This window comes from Bufo bufo, chromosome 1 (genome assembly GCF_905171765.1).
Source record: "Bufo bufo chromosome 1, aBufBuf1.1, whole genome shotgun sequence".
NCBI lineage: Eukaryota > Metazoa > Chordata > Amphibia > Anura > Bufonidae > Bufo > Bufo bufo.
In genome coordinates this window covers 183,999,269-184,012,772 of record NC_053389.1, presented here as the reverse complement: position 1 = coordinate 184,012,772, position 13,504 = coordinate 183,999,269, and positions in this window count along the sequence as shown.

Below are 13,504 nucleotides of genomic sequence, written 5' to 3'. Positions count from 1 at the left end.
TTGCAGGGGATTTACCTACATTTTGCTGCCTTTTGCAGCCCTCTAGCCCTTTCCTGGGCTATTTTACAGCCTTTTTAGTGCCGAAAAGTTCGGGTCCCTATTGACTTCAATGGGGTTCGGGTTCGGGGTGAAGTTCGGGTCGAGTTTAGATCCCGAACCCGAACACTTCCGGGAAGTTCGGCCGAACTTCTCGAACCCGAACATCCAGGTGTTCGCTCAACTCTAGGCCTGAAGTAAATATTTCTTTGCACAAAATGGCTGTATTTCAAATGGCTGTATTTCAAATGCCTGATTTAAACCCCTGTATGTAGAGGGAGTATCTCACACGGTCTGAACCAGTGTAGGCCTGAAGTAAATATATCTTTGCACAAAATGGCTGTATTTTAAATGGCTGTATTTTAAATCCCTGAATCAAACCCCTGTATGTAGAGGGGGTATCTCACACGGTCTGAACCAGTGTAGGCCTGAAGTAAATATTTATTTGCACAAAATGGCTGTATTTCAAATGGCTGCATTTCAAATGCCTGATTCAAACCCCTGTATGTAGAGGGGGTATCTCAAACAGTCTGAATCAGTGTACGCCAGAAGTAAATATATCTTGCACAAAATGGCTGTATTTCAAATGGCTGTATTTTAAATGCCTGATTCAAACCCCTGTATGTAGAGGGGGTATCTCACACGGTCTGAACCAGTGTAGGCCTGAAGTAAATATATCTTTGCACAAAATGGCTGTATTTTAAATGGCTGTATTTCAAATGCCTGATTCAAACCCCTGTATGTAGAGGGGGTATCTCACACGGTCTGAACCAGTGTAGGCCTGAAGTAAATATATCTTTGCACAAAATGGTTGTATTTCAAATGGCTGTATTTCAAATGCCTGATTTAAACCCCTGTATGTAGAGGGGGTATCTCACACGGTCTGAACCAGTGTAGGCCTGAAGTAAATATATCTTTGCACACAATGGCTGCATTTCAAATGGCTGTATTTTAATTCCCTGAATCAAACCCCTTTATGTAGAGGGAGAATCGCACAGGGCCTGAACCAGTGTAGGCCTGAAGTAAATATATCTTTGCACAAAATGGCTGTATTTTAAATGGCTGTATTTTAAATCCCTGAATCAACCCCTGTATGTAGAGGGGGTATCTCACACGGTCTGAACCAGTGTAGGCCTGAAGTAAATATATCTTTGCACAAAATGGCTGTATTTCAAATGGCTGTTTTTTAAATCCCTGAATCGAACACCTGTATGTAGAGGGAGTATCGCACAGGGCCTGAACCAGTGTAGGCCTGAAGTAAATTTTATTTGCCCAAAATGGCTATATTTCAAATGGCTTTTTTTCAAATTCTTGAATCAAACCCCTGTATGTAGAGGGAGTATCTCACACGGTCTGAACCAGTGTAGGCCTTAAGTAAATATTTCTTTGTACAAAATGGCTGTATTTCAAATCCCTGAATCAAACCCCTGTATGTAGAGGGGGTATCTCACAGGGCCTGAACCAGTGTAGGCCTGAAGTAAATATTTCTTTGCACAAAATGGCTGTATTTCAAATGTCTGTATTTCAAATGCCTGATTCAAACCCCTGTATGTAGAGGGAGTATCTCACAGGGCCTGAACCAGTGTAGGCCTGAAGTAAATATATCTTTGCACAAAATGGCTGTATTTTAAATGGCTGTATTTCAAATCCCTGAATCAAACTCCTGCATGTAGAGGGGGTATCTCACACGGTCTGAACCAGTGTAGGCCTGAAGTAAATATTTCTTTGCACAAAATGGCTGTATTTCAAATGGCTGTATTTTAAATGTCTGATTCAAACCCCTGTATGTAGAGGTGGTATCTCACACGGTCTGAACCAGTGTAGTCCTGAAGTAAATATATCTTTGCACAAAATGGCTGTATTTCAAATGGCTGTATTTCAAATGGCTGTATTTCAAATCCCTGAATCAAACCCCTGTATTTAGAGGGGGTATGTCACACGATCTGAACCAATGTAGGCCTGAAGTAAATATATCTTTGCACAAAATCGCTGTATTTCAAATGGCTGTATTTCATAACCCTGAATCAAACCCCTGTATGTAGAGGGAGTATCTCACATGGTCTGAACCAGTGTAGGCCTGAAGTAAATATTTCTTTGCCCAAAATGGCTGTATTTCAAATCCCTGAATCAAACCCCTGTATGTAGAGGGGGTATCTCACACTGTCTGAACTAGTGTAGGCCTGAAGTAAATACATATTTGCACAAAATGGCTGTATTTCAAATGGCTGTATTTCAAATCCCTGAATCAAACCCTGGTATGTAGAGGGTGTATCTAACAGGGCCTGAACCAGTGTAGGCCTGAATTCAATATTGGTGCACCAAATCGCGGTATTTAAAATCTCTGAATGTAACCCAAATGTATTAAGGGTGTATCTCACAATGACATCTGCATCAAAGGCTGCCCACTAAATTTTTTGTGCCCAAACGAGTGTTTGTTTAACAACTGAATTTGACAGCAGTATATAAGTCTGTAATTTCACACGTGCTGATGCTGCAAGGCCTGAAAATAGTGTTTTTTGTAAAGAAAATGTGTGTTTTTCAAACCCCAGAAAATTATGGGTGTATTTCTAGCTTAAATTGCACACTGACTAATCCAGATGTTGTAGATTGCCCAAAAAGTCTTTTTTTGGTAACAGAATATGAAAGCTGTATATTCTAAACTTGAATTTAACACTTGCAGATCTGGAAAATACTGTTTTTTTAAAAAAAATTGTGTGTTTTTAAAACCCCAGAAAATGATGGGCGTATTTCTACCTTAAATTGCGCACTGACTAAACCAGAAGTTGTAGTTTGCCCAAAAAATTGTGATTTGCAATGTCCCAAAAGCTCAGATGCAGTGCTGTTGCACTGAGCTTGCATAAAATGGCCGTCGCCACCCACCTAACTAACTAACAGAATTATAAAAGTTATTTTTTTTTTGGTCAATGGCCTCAGGGCAGGGTAAAACGATTGTGTCCTGCACCCACACAACTATTTCTTTGTAGATTGCTGAGTTAGATTCTCTCCTATTCTCTCCCTGAAATCACAAGTCCAGCAGCATCCTCTTCCTACACTTGTAACAGCAGAGTGACGTGCAGCGCTACGTGACTCAAGCTTATATAGAGCCTGGGTCACATGCTGCTCTGGCCAATCACAGCCATGCCATTAGTAGGCATGGCTGTGATGGCTTCTAAGGTCAGACAGTTAACCGCTTGTTGATTGGCTGCTGTGTAGCCTTTCAAAAAGCACCAATAAAGTTTGGGTTCGGGTCCGGGGTCCAAAAATCCTAAAGTTCGGTACGAACCCGAACTTTACAGTTCGGGTTCTCTCAACCCTATTTGGGACGCTTGCACTGCTATTGTAAATCATCGTCCGTGAGATCCGTTAGATAATGAAAAGTATACATTTTTCTTTTCAGCGCTGCGATTTTAAAAAGCGTATTAGAAATATAGACAGTGTTTTAAAATAGAAAACATCAACAATGTGGATCGCTACTTACTCTGATTGGGGCGCTTGCACCGCTGTTTTTTGGCAGCCGGCACTGGTGTAGATAGATCGATAATAGCCGGTGGGTCGTTCTCCTTTAGCTCGTCAGAATTGTTGGTGATACTAGCCACCGCCCTTGAATACGTTGTATTTTCTCCACCGGTAACACAGTTCAAGGTTCTTAGAATGTTATCAATGTGCTTGTCTATAATAAACATATATGAAATATAGCAAACGTAATAAACATATATGAAATATAACAAGCGCCGCTATAAACTATGTATATATAATAAAAGCTTATAACGGTTACGCTTACTGGCCTTATTGTATAAATAACAAAAATAATATACGGTCCAAATAAATGCATGGTATATAGTTGTGCAATAATCGTTGTGAAATAACAAAATTATACATGTATATAAAAATAGTCAGGCGTTTTATAAGCAGTTAATACAACCAAATAGCTATTACATATTACAACCATTTTTCAGACTGAGATAGATAGATAGATAGATAGATAGATAGATAGATAGATAGATAGATAGATAGATAGATAGATAGAGTAGATGGAAAGTTCTATAGATAGGATAGATAGATACATATATAAATGCATGACACGCCCCGGGCATAATAATCGCAGAGAAATTAGTCAAATGTTGCATGTTATATTGCATCAATAAAGAATTTAAAACAGGCATGTTAAAAATAGTAAAAAAAGAAGGGTAATATGGCGATACTCTTACCTTGAAATAAAATTTGTTAAATGTTACGTGCTATATTGCATCAATAAAGATTTTAAAACAGGCATGTTAAAAATAGTAACAAAGAAGGGTAATATGGCGATACTCTTACCTTGAAATAAGTTTTCTTGCAGAGCCTCAATGTCAAATGATTATACCCTGTGGTGATCTGCCCACATGTATATATACAGATCCTGCTTGGGTTTTCTTACCATTAGCATCTGCAATAGGTGGTGGTGGTGATACAGCCAATCACAATTATTTTGTTTCCTGAAAAGAGATGATATAAAAATATGGATAGATACTGCGTATTGTTTGCCACAGCTGGTGTGGCGATACCAATAGTTTTATGTTAACTCTGCTATAGACAGATCCCAAGAAAATTAACACATCTCAGGTTGTCACAGCTGCGACCTGAAACTCATATGTGGGGTCTTGTAGGAAATGAAAAGTTTGATGTTAGAATGTATGGATCATGAGTTTCAGGTAACAGCTGTTGTCCTGTGCTATGATCATAACCCACTTCAAGTTTCAATCTAATGTACGCTTGCGGTCCTGTGGGAAAATGTATTAAGCGACAAGAGGTGTCGGTATGAAGAGGTGTCGTTATGCTTACTGCAGGATGTACCAGTGCATGAGAAATGGTTGTATAGTTGACAGGATGTACTCATGAGAGTTGCACTGTATACAGATAAGGGAGCGCTATGCGCTTCCTGTCCCGGCCCGGCGGTCATGTGACCGCCGGGGCCGGGAGATTGCAGGAGCTGTCGGGTTTTCTACAGACCTCGATCTGCCCTGCACTGAGGCTGTACAGCGTAGTATAATGATGTACAGCCTTTCTGCGAGGTGTATTTCCCCTGGAACTAGTGCTACTATGTCAGGAGAAATCAATAGTGAAAAATAAAAAAAAAGGGGAAGTTAAATGTCCCCCAGTGGTCTTGTATGACCTTATGGGGGACGCAAAGTGTAAAATAAAAAATAAAAAAATAAAAATAAAGGTTTTACAAGTAAAAATAAAAAAAATTAAGTAATTTAAACAAAATGTTAAAAATAGAAAAAAATTATTAAAATATACACAATTGGTATTGTCGCATCCGTGATGTCCAGCTCTCTAAATATATCACATGATCCACCCCGTCCGATAAACACCATAGAAAATTAAAAATTAAAACAGTGTAAAAAAAGCCATTTTTGTCACCTTACATTACAAAAAGTGCAACACCAAGTGATAAAAAAGGCTAATGTCCCACAAAATAGTACCAATAAAACTGTCACCTTATCCCGCAAAAAATTAGCCCCTACATAAGAAAATCGCTCAAAAAATAAAGAAAACTGTAGCTCCCAGAACATGGAGACATTAAAACATCATTTTCTGTTTCAAAAATGCTTAATATTGTGTTAAATGAAATAAATTTAAAAAAGTATACATATTAGGTATCGCTGCGTTCGTAACAACCAGCTCTATAAAAATATCACATGATCTAACCCCTCACGTTGACACCTTAATAAAAATAGAATAAAAACAGTGCCAAAAAAGCTATTTTTTTGTCACCTAACATCACATAAAGTGCAACACCAAGCGATTAAAATGGCGTATGCCCCCCAAAATAGTACCAATCAAACCATCACCACATACTGCAAAAAATGAGATCCTAACTAAGACAATCGGTCAAAAAAGTAAAAAGCTATGGCTGCCAGTCTATGGAAACACTAAAACATCATTTTTTTTTCAAAAATGCTATTATTGTATAAAACTTGAATAAATAAGAAAATGTATAAATATTAGGTATTGATGCGTCCGTAACAACCTGCTCTATAAAAAATGTCACATGACTTAACCTCTCAGGTGAACACTGTAAAAATAAATAAATAAAAACTGTACTAAAACAACCAATTTTTTGGTCACCTTGCCCCACAAAGTGTAATAATGAATGATCAAAAAATCTTATGTGCCCAAAAATTGTACCAATAAAAACATCAACTCTTCCTGCAAAAACAAGCCGCTGCACAAGACGATTGGCAGAAAAAAATATGGCGTTCAGAAAATGGAGAGAACAAAAACATAATTTTTTTTTTCAAAAATGCTTTATTATGTAAAACTGAAACAAACAAGGAAAGTAGACATATTTGATATAATTGCGTCCTTAAAAACTTGCTCTATAAAAATAGTGCATGATCTACCATGTTAGATGAATGTTGTAAAAAAAAAGTGCCAAAACAGCCATTTTTTGGTTACCTTTCCTCACAAAAAACATAATATAGAGCAAATAAAAATCATATGTACCCCAAAATAGTACCAATAAAACTGGCACCTTATCCCCTAGTTTCCAAAATGGGGTCAATTTTTGGAAGTTTCTACTGTAAGGGTGCATCAGGGGGCTTCAAATGGGACATGGCATCTAAAAACCAGTTCAGCAAAATCTTCCTTCCAAAAACCATATGGCGCTCCTTTTCTTCTGCGCCATGCTGTGTGCCCTTACATCAGTTTACGACCACATGTGGGGTGTATGTAAACCGCAGAATCAGGGTAATAAATATTGAGTTTTGATTGGCTGTTAACCCTCGATGTGTTAAAGAAAAAAATGGATTAAAATGGAAAATCTGCCAAAAAAGGGAAAATTAGAAATTTCATCTCCATTTTCCTTTAATTCTTGTGGAACACCTAAAGGGTTAACAAAGTTTGTAAAATCAGTTTCGAGTAACTTGAGGGGTGTAAGCCCCACAAAGTGACTTCAGATCTGAACTGGTCCTTCAAAAAGTGGGTTTTGCTTCTAAAATTCTAAGCCTTCTAACGTCTTAAAAAAATAAAATGACATTTACATAAAGTAGACATATGGGGAATGTTAATTAATGAATATTTAATGAGGTATCACTTTCTGTTTTAAAAGCAGAGAAATAAAAATTTTGAAAATTGTGACTTTTTCTAAATTTTGGGTAAATATATTGACTCAAATTTATGACTATCATGAAGTACAATGTGTCACGAGAAAACAATCTCAGAATCGCTTGGATAAATAAAAGTGTTCCAAAGCTATTATCACATAAAGTGACACATGTCAGATTTGCAAAATTTCGCCAAGTCTAGAAGTGGTCAAATTGAGATGAATAAGTAGTATAATTTAACAGTTATTGTGGTTTTCACCGTGTTTTATAGATAAATGATTCCATTAGGCCTTGGTTCTCAAATTGGGGCGAATAAGCTGTCTAATGCTACCATTATTAGAATAACTTATTTTACATATACAGTTACTGTTACTGTGCAGTATGTCCAACAGACAGGTGCCAGGGCCCTCTGAGGGAACAGGCAGTGGAAAAAATGTTTCTGGAGCCGAAGCAGAAGTCGCAGCAGAAGAAGGGTGATGCAGTTCGCCAGCAATCAATCACCGAGGCGATTGCAAAAAGACAACAGTATGCGTGCACTCATCCAACGGCGCAGAAGCTGAACGTGCTCCTGTCCAAGTTGTTGGTACTGCAGTCCCTCTCTTTCCGTGTGCTTGACTCTGCCCATTTCAAAGAGGCTGATGGCTCGTGCCAAGCCAAGGTGGGGAGTCCCAAGCCATCATTACTTCTCTACAAAAAGCTCTTCCAGCCCTGCACACGTATGTTGAGCTGAAGGTGGTCTAGTCTTTGAGCCTGTCGGTGTCGGGTACAATTCACAGCAGCGCTGATTTGTGGGGCTACAGCTATGGTCAAGGACAACACATGTCCTTTACGGCCCACTACTTAAATATGGTTCCTGCCAGGTCACACCAGCAACTTGGCCAGGTGTTGGCAATGTCACCTCCGCGTTCTCATGCAGTGATTCCAGCACCAATTTCCTCCTGTTCTTCCTCATCCACCACCTTGTTCTCAGCCTCCACCGTAGGCACAGTTCAGAGTGCTACTCCAGCATATCACCTATGCAGAGCATGGCGATGTCAGGCTGTTCTGCACCTGGCCTGCCATCGGGGAGGAAATGCACTGCGTCATCAACCAAGAAAATCGAACGCTTGCTGTCTCTTCACCAACTGAAGATCGGAACCATGGTCACCGATAACGAAAAGAAAATTCTATTGGTACTGCATCAAACACGGTTCCTGATGTCTTCCACCCAACTGCAAGACGTTGTAGTTCAGTCACTCTTACCATGCAAAACGTGCCCTCCTTGAGCTGCAAAGGCAAAATAGTGTCCCCCAAACAGCACCTCACATGTGACGTTTCCACATGTTGTAACTCCACCCTACACGTGTTGGACCGATTACATGAGCAGAGGAAGTCCATGAATGATTTATTTATGATGCAGGTGGACAGGGGTACTCCCCTGTGTAACTTTGACGTTAGCCAGTGGCAGCTCATGCTTGACACCTGCTGTTTGCTCATGCCCTTTGAGGAGGCCACTTTGTCAGTCACCAGGACTACGGGATAAATGATATCATTCCACCCCTTCACATCCTGGAGCAGATGCTGATAAATGTGGCTGGCCAGGGGACAGGAGACGTGTGCCTACATCTCATGACCACCTGAGCCCTCTGCGGCCTGAACTGACGGAGGAGGAGAATGAGGAAATTATTGCCCAGAAAATGTATACAGAACTAGGTGGTTTATCTGCACAAGCGACAGGAGAGGAGAGGAGCAGGAGGAGCTGGAGGGCAATGAGGAAGACCAGGCAGATGAGCCAGACAGACTGTAGGCGTATGCAGTGAAGAGGGAGGCAGGGAGTCCTTCAGAGTCTCTTGCGCAAATAGCCAGATGCATGCTGAGTTGCTTGTGTAGTGACAGCCGCATTAACACCATTCGTCAGAGGGATGACTACTGGCAGTCCATGATGTTAGACCCTCGGGTCCAAATGGGGGCCTTTTTTACACCTGCTATGAGGGAAGATATTTAACTACAATAGAGACATCCTATATAGTCAGTTAGTCGCTGCCAATGTGAGCCATCACCCATCCTCATGAAGGTCTGACAGAGGGGACTCTCTGTGCTCACATTCCACTGCCATGACTTCTGGATGGGGGGCAGTAGCAGCACCAGCTCTGTCAGCAGTAATTTGAGTATCCAGCCAGCAGATACAGGACATGGAGCAGAACCTCAACCAGCAGGTGGTAGCATACTCTCACCCCAGATCCAAGATCCCCTGGACTACTGGTTAGCCAAACTTGAATTATGGACGCAACTGGGAGAGTTTGCCCTGGACAAGATTTCTTGCCCAGCCAGGAGTGTGGCATCAGAGTGGGTGTTTAGTGTGGCGGGGGGCATAGTTACCCCAAAGAGAACTCGCCTGTTGTGAGATTAACCTTTATAAAGATGATTCATGCATGGATCAGCAAGGATTTCACACACTGGTGCCTGATGCATCAGACTAGATCATTATGGCAGTAATGTTCTGACTGCCACACAATAACATTGTGAAAAATGGTCCCTTACTTCTTGCCACATGTTTCAGCCACTATTCTGATGCTGCCACCTGCCTGATGCAACACACCTGCTGCCATCATCTTGTGCTGTTACTGTCACTGCTGTTGCCCCCCATCTCCCCACTCTGTGACTGGGCCACTATGTTGACTCCTTATGCTTTTGCCACGCTCACCACTTTGTCACTGGGCCACTGTGTAGACTCCTCATACTGTTGCCACCCTCACCACTCTGTGACTGGGCCACTGTGTTGACTCCTCATGCTGTTGCCACTCTTACCGCTCTGGGACTGGGCCACTGTATTGACTCTTCATGCTGTTGCCACCCTCCCCACTCTGTGACTGGGCCACTGTGTTGACTCCTCTTGCTGTTTCCACCCTCATCAGTCTGTTTTGGGGACACTAGTGTCCCTGTTTGGCCTTGTTGAAATCACAGTTACCGTTCTCCTGATCCATTAGAAGAACCAAAAAATGAAAAAAAAAAAAAACACAACGGATCTCGTCTTTGGAGCATCTATAAGGCCTCTATCACATGGTCAGTATTTTGCATCAGGATTTGATCTTGGTTTGGAAGCCAAAAGCAGGAGTGTGTTCAAAAAACAGAAGACATGCAAATATTTCTCTTACGTGTCATCTCTGTTTTGGACCCACTTCTGTTTTTTCCTTATTGATACTGACCAAATACTGACTATGTGAGGGCAGATACTAAAAAACAGGATCCGTTTTTTGGGGGTTGTTCTTCTGATGGATCAGAACAAGGTAAAAATAAACATTGACGTCAATACTTACTGCTGACACTCTTTCTACTGACATAGGGCCACTACTTGTATCAGCGTGTAACAGAACAGGTTCTCTAGCAATCTATGTGGAATCAGCAGACGGTGTAAATGAGACTGCTCTTTCACTCTATAGTAGAATGAATGGGTAACATAATACCTTATTTATCAATCAATGTGGACATCCCACAAACAGTGAAATGAGACTGCTCTTTCACAATTTAGTAGAATCAGTGGCTATCAGGTTAACTAGCAATATATGTGGAAATAGTAGTTGGTGTAAAATGAGACTGCTGTTTCACTCTATAGTAGAATCTTGGGCCACTGTGTGGTTTAGTACATTATACCTGACACAGACATTGACCTGTAATGCTAAGTTCACACTTCAGTAATTTGGTCAGTTAATTCCAGCAGTTACTGTATGGTGAGTCAAAATCAGGAGACAATCCTACTCTCAGTTAAGGTATCATGAAAAGATCTGCAACTGCTCTGTGTTTTGGACCCGTAACTGACCAAATAAGTGAAGTGTTAACTAAACCTAATAGTGACGCACGCCGATGTGTGCATCCATATACTGTATGTGACCTGTATACTGATGCACAGTAACTGTTTCACTTCCAGAAAGGACTAGCTATGCATATTGCTGCAATGCACAGTGATGTACACCAAGATACACTCTTCCTGCAGGCCAGGATATAGCTGATTTAACACGCTTTGTGACAAATTAATTCGTAACTAAACGAATTTTTGGGAAAAATTCGGTGACGAGTCCAAATCAAATTTTTGAAAACGTCACTCGTCTCAATGCATGACTAATCAACAAGTAATGGAACATTTACTTCCAGTTATTGCTGCAGAAGGGGGTCACACCATATACTAAAAGCAAAGGTTTGCTGTCACGGCTGAGGATGGGGGAAATCCTCAGCCGTGTGGAGCCCGGTGATGTTATGGCTGCTTGGCCAAGAAGACAGGATTAGGGAGCAGGTCACCTCCTAAAGGCATCCCTAACCTGACCCTGACTCCTAGCTACATGAGCCAACCTTGATGGTAGGAGGGCTCATGCTCTGGAACCTAGAAGTCCCTGCTAGCCCTCAAGATGGCCCTAAGCTAGGAGCTGAGTAAGACAACCCACTCCTCCTAGGCACGGAGGAGCAGGAGTCTCAACGGCCAAGCTGTTGGGAAAAAGGGGAAACATAAACAGACTAACAGAAATGGCAGGTGAACACAGTAGCTCAACCAACCTGCCACAGCCTTGCTGACTGGATCCCTGACACAGAGAATCCAGAACCATTAGCTGCACAAACCTACATAGGAAAATCCCAACAGCCCATCACCCAGACATGACACATACAGGTAAGCATAAACTTAATAAGACATAAAACCTGAACTTAAACCTATGACCACAGTGGTGGCTCTCACAGAGGAATGGAAAGCACAGGAGGCTGCCTCAGCTAGCAAGACTGAAGCAACCTACTGAGCCCTGCTAGAGAGAGGGTATATATAGGCCAAAGTGGCCACACCCAAAGGTTGGACACACCCAGTGACAACACACACACACTGGGAAGGAAGTTAACCCTTCCAATGCCACAGAAGGGAAAACACACATACATAAAGGGAAAGTGCACACAATAACATACCACACGGTGCACACAACACACACACCTAACAAAAGGTTGCTAGGTGTGACCGCATGCCAGGGCAGCAAGCTACCTAGCGACGCTCAGGCTGCTCTGCTGCTAAAAACAACACTGGTTGCCCGCGGCAACCACAAGTGAGGCCACAGACAAGCGTCCCTCACCCGTGGTTGAACGCCCATACAAAACCGCAGGCAACCGCATGCGGTAAAGGAGTCACGGTCATGGGCATGGCCGTGACACTCCCACCCCTCAAAGCCCCCCCACCAAAAAAAAAGGAAACTGGTGAGAGACTCGCACAAGGGGATAGGAGAAGGGAACGTCCACTCTCAGGACATGGTTCCCAGAAAGTCGCTGTCAGCTGCATCCTCTCCCAGCACACAACACAGCCAGTCCGACGAGGCCTGCAGCCCGCACTACGACACGGAAATGGAACCACTGAGAGTGGACGAGGGGACTCTCCACTCACGTCCCCACTCCAGTCGCTGCCAGCAGACACTCCTAACCAGCATACAGCCGGACCACTTACGGAGTGCTGCCAGCAGACGACCAGAGATGGGAACATGGAGAGGGACGAGGGATCCCCAACACGGACACAGAAGGTAAGGTGGCGGGGAATAAGCCACCAACCGTGCCGTTAACGGAGAACCCCCAGGGACGCTCTACCTCCGGAGAACGCGCATGCAGGCCACAAGGGGATGGCACTGCATGCTGCACCCTCTTCCGAAGGCATGCATACCACATACCAAACAAACACCAAGTGTAATAAAATATCAGGGGACGCCAAACGAACACGGTGATGAAGTGGCGGGGAAAAGCCACACACCGTGCCGTCAGCGGCGAAACCCCCAGAACGCTCTCCCTCTGAAGAGCGCGCATGTACCCCTTACGCAGACGGCGGTACATGCTTCACCCTCTTTTGAGGGAGCATACTCCCACCCCTCAAAGCCCCTCCCAACAACAAAAGGGGAAAGTTGGTGAGGCATAAGAAACAATGGGAGGGGGGGAGGGGAAAGACAAACAAAAGGGGACACCAACACGGACAACGGTGAGTAAGGAATGGCGGGGAATGCCACTCACCGCGCCGTAAATGGTGAAAGCCCCATAACGCTCTCCCTCCGGAGAACGCGCATGCACCCCATCCGCAGATAGCGGTGCATGCTTTACCCTCTTTCGAGGGAACGCCACGCGAGAAGCCGTTGTGGTCATACTGTCACGGCTGAGGATGGGGGAAATCCTCAGCCGTGTGGAGCCCGGCGATGTTATGGCTGCTTGGCCAAGAAGACAGGATTAGGGAGCAGGTCACCTCCTAAAGGCATCCCTAACCTGACCCTGACTCCTAGCTACATGAGCCAACCTTGATGGTAGGAGGGCTCATGCTCTGGAACCTAGAAGTCCCTGCTAGCCCTCAAGATGGCCCTAAGCTAGGAGCTGAGTAAGACAACCCACTCCTCCTAGGCACG